The sequence below is a fragment of the Malaya genurostris genome, chromosome 2 (assembly GCF_030247185.1).
Source record: "Malaya genurostris strain Urasoe2022 chromosome 2, Malgen_1.1, whole genome shotgun sequence".
NCBI lineage: Eukaryota > Metazoa > Arthropoda > Insecta > Diptera > Culicidae > Malaya > Malaya genurostris.
Genome location: NC_080571.1, coordinates 344,247,872 through 344,252,160, shown reverse-complemented (window position 1 = coordinate 344,252,160; position 4,289 = coordinate 344,247,872). Strand labels below are relative to the sequence as shown.

At 45.0% G+C, this 4,289-nt stretch overlaps 1 non-coding gene across 1 annotated transcript; it reads left to right on the top strand.

Annotated features, from left to right (window-relative positions):
* Positions 1 to 2,092: 2,092 nt before the first annotated feature.
* On the top strand, positions 2,093 to 2,165 carry Trnak-cuu (transfer RNA lysine (anticodon CUU)). Its single transcript has one exon. It is a non-coding gene; the product is annotated as a tRNA-Lys (tRNA).
* Positions 2,166 to 4,289: the final 2,124 nt, after the last annotated feature.

The window sequence follows — 4,289 nt, the reverse complement described above, 5'->3', positions numbered from 1 at the left end:
GTAGAATGTACTGTTTGGTGACGTGTGGACTCCAATAAGCCTCGTAGACATTATGGTTCGCTGCAGTTGGTACTCCAAACGTGCCGCTCTCTGCGTCTTCTATTGGTCCCTGTGGCATGGCTTGGTCGGGATAGTTGAACCAAACTTTATCTCCAGTCGGAGTAATACTCTGACCAACACTGTTGATATAGTCAAAGATGGGTTTTGGAATAAGCAAGTCCTTTGCGCGTATAGCTTCTAACGCATCTTGCATTCCTGTCAAGGCGGGATTCCGCTGTTCGTTTCTCTGCACTGACAAAATCCTGGCGTTCAATATTTCGACCATTGCATGTTGGTACAATGGGAATGGGCACATCTGCTGGAGTCGTGGTTCACACTTTTGTGTCGTGTTGTATGAACTGGATAATACGTCGGAAAAACTAGAAAATTCCAAATTATGGCCGATAGTTTTCCGCTTCGCTGTCGCTCCCTTGCAGTCGCCGGTAAAAATGTCTTCGTCAATTGGTTTTGTTTCCGAGGTGGAAACTTGAATTAACGGTGCTTCTCTCCTCTTACGTGGTGGTCTCTTCTTATCGATGGCCACTCGGTATTTGTCCTCTCTCTCCGTCACGACGCCCCTATTATATTCTATAGTTGATAGAATGTACTGTTTGGTGACGTGTGGACTCCAATAAGCCTCGTAGACATTATGGTTCGCTGCAGTTGGTACTCCAAACGTGCCGCTCTCTGCGTCTTCTATTGGTCCCTGTGGCATGGTTTGGTCGGGATAGTTGAACCAAACTTTATCTCCAGTCGGAGTAATACTCTGACCAACACTGTTGATATAGTCAAAGATGGGTTTTGGAATAAGCAAGTCCTTTGCGCGTATAGCTTCTAACGCATCTTGCATTCCTGTCAAGGCGGGATTCCGCTGTTCGTTTCTCTGCACTGACAAAATCCTGGCGTTCAATATTTCGACCATTGCATGTTGGTACAATGGGAATGGACACATCTGCTGGAGTCGTGGTTCACACTTTTGTGCCGTGTTGTGTGAACTGGATAATACGTCGGAAAAACTAGAAAATTCCAAATTATGGCCGATAGTTTTCCGCTTCGCTGTCGCTCCCTTGCAGTCGCCGGTAAAAATGTCTTCGTCAATTGGTTTTGTTTCCGAGGTGGAAACTTGAATTAACGGTGCTTCTCTCCTCTTACGTGGTGGTCTCTTCTTATCGATGGCCACTCGGTATTTGTCCTCTCTCTCCGTCACGACGCCCCTATTATATTCTATAGTTGGTAGAATGTACTGTTTGGTGACGTGTGGACTCCAATAAGCCTCGTAGACATTATGGTTCGCTGCAGTTGGTACTCCAAACGTGCCGCTCTCTGCGTCTTCTATTGGTCCCTGTGGCATGGCTTGGTCGGGATAGTTGAACCAAACTTTATCTCCAGTCGGAGTAATACTCTGACCAACACTGTTGATATAGTCAAAGATGGGTTTTGGAATAAGCAAGTCCTTTGCGCGTATAGCTTCTAACGCATCTTGCATTCCTGTCAAGGCGGGATTCCGCTGTTCGTTTCTCTGCACTGACAAAATCCTGGCGTTCAATATTTCGACCATTGCATGTTGGTACAATGGGAATGGACACATCTGCTGGAGTCGTGGTTCACACTTTTGTGCCGTGTTGTGTGAACTGGATAATACGTCGGAAAAACTAGAAAATTCCAAATTATGGCCGATAGTTTTCCGCTTCACTGTCGCTCCCTTGCAGTCGCCGGTAAAAATGTCTTCGTCAATTGGTTTTGTTTCCGAGGTGGAAACTTGAATTAACGGTGCTTCTCTCCTCTTACGTGGTGGTCTCTTCTTATCGATGGCCACTCGGTATTTGTCCTCTCTCTCCGTCTCGTGATACCAAGAGTTTTCATCGTTCCTGGCTTCAATCTTCCTTTCATTAAACGCATTCATGCGTTCGAGATCACGGCGGGAAGGCTTCTTCACTGTGCGAGGTACTCCATCGCGTGGGTCTGCCATTTGCCGGAATTCCTGGCTTCGCATTCCTCTTGACGCCATTAGGCTTTGAATTTACTTTTGAGAAAAATAGAATATATATATTTTGCCCGGCTAGCTCAGTCGGTAGAGCATGAGACTCTTAATCTCAGGGTCGTGGGTTCGGGCCCCACGTTGGGCGCCATTGTTACTCCAGGCTTGCTCAAATAAATCAAAATGAAGTCGGTGTGTCATTTCATGCGTTTATATTCAATCATAAGCCATCATCATAACCTCACTCAACTGTACTTTCCTGCTCCTTTCCCCACATTCCTACTTTCTCTCTCAAAACTGGCCTGCTCTTCGCACTCTTTCTCTATTTTTTCATCCTCAACAAATCATAACCTCACAATACCTTCCTTCCTCCACCGTCTCTAAATTCTTCACTTTCCTCAGCGTTATCTCATGATATTTACAATAGTGATTTTCTACTCACGGTACCGGAGACTTGTGAACTTAGCCTACATCATCTCAATTACGTCGCCATTTTGCCAACGGCGAACACACAATGGCTGCTCTCTTCCGGCGATCGATCAGCTGCAGCTCAATGGCGTCGCTCGTTCCGTCAGCATTCACTCGCCGGTATCCAACGCCGCGAGTTGCGCACTAAGTACGGCCACGGTACTTTTCTTGCACCGTATGCGTCAGCTAACTTTCCGCTTTGTCCACCGTCAACAATGCTCGAATCAAACGAGAGGAGTCAGGCCATCAAATTTGAAGTACAAGAATCGTTGTCTGTCCGTGCGCCGCTTGGGTCGATGATAGCACGCCTGCCGACGCAATGAACTGAGCCGTCGCCGAAGAAATGCGAGGTGAACCAAAAACAACAACACCCTGAAATAATGGCTACATTGAATCTTTGCGTGACCACCCTCTTTGGTGAGTTATTACCCTTTCGGGGTGTCCGCTAATATGCTCGGTGCCCGCCGATTCGCGAACAAGTTTCCTATCACACCGCGTTTGGGGTTTTGCTCTTTCCTAGCGCTAGATTTGCTTTAACAGCGTCGCAGTCGTTTTCCTACCCCGTTCGTTAGCTGGTGTCCTCTTGCTAGTCGTTGTGGACGGATCTTCGAGCTGTCTACGGCCACGTTTTCAGATGATGTAGAATGGCCGATAGCGGCGAATTTTTTGTGTCACTGCGGAGTGAATTTGACGTCCGCCTCCGATGACTGATTGAGCCGACTGTGGATGTTCTTTGCTTTTCCCTTTCTGTGCTATTTGACGTTTGTGCGGAAGCTAGTGTCCGCATGTTTTACATCGTGCGTTTATCGAGGAAGCGGTTCGTAAACAAGCAGTGATGCCAGAGTTGCTGGCCTGTGTGTTATTATCTTGTTCAATTTGTGTTGTTGGATGACGAATAAGATTTGACTTTCGATGGAGGGAATCGGTGGTGCTATTACCCGCTAAATACTATTACTATTTGTTGTTTATTTTGTTTTTAAATAGTGCTAACTATTGAATATGCTAAATAAACTGATCACAAACGCAACATTATTCATCACCCAGCTGATTTAAAACTCACTAAAGTACGCGTAAATGCATTTTAATTAGTTTATCTGTGTACTACTAACAAATGGTTTTAAGCATCAGAATAACTGCTTGCCATAGCACTTAAATCTAACTTATTTTCATATCTATTTCAAGCACTTGTTTTACCTGGTTGACATCGCCCGTTACTTCCTACCTTTTGTAATAGTTGGAAAGATGCTGAAAGGTTGGAAAATTTTTCTTTATTATTTTTGCCCCGTAGGACCACTGTTCCCTACTGGGTAATGTTTTGTTGTTCTCGTCCCGTAGGACCCCTGTTCTACACTTTAAACTTTAAACTTTGACCTCGCAGCTTTTAACGCCTGGCCTCGGGCGTGTCTTTTAACTATCATATAAATTTTTATTGCCAGATTCACTGCCACTAGTATTAATATGATTGTTATTTTTAATTCATTAGCCTCGTGAAACTCGGTGTGAGTTTCTAGCTCATTCAGGATGTTTACCTGTGCGTCCCCACTTTGCGTTACGTGCTTCGAGCTGGACTTTCCCATTTTTCTTATCACACCCTTATCAATCTCGGCACCTCCGTCTGCCGCTGGATCTAACTGCTTTTGCGTATATGCTTTTTCAAAGTTTCATTTGTTTTCGCACAATTATTTGAACTGGTTTTGTTTTTTTTTTTTTGACTGCTTCACAATTGTTACGGCTTGATTCTAGAGATTGAGAATTTTCCTTTCACTAATGACTTTGACCCGTGACACATGTCAACGGTTCGCCA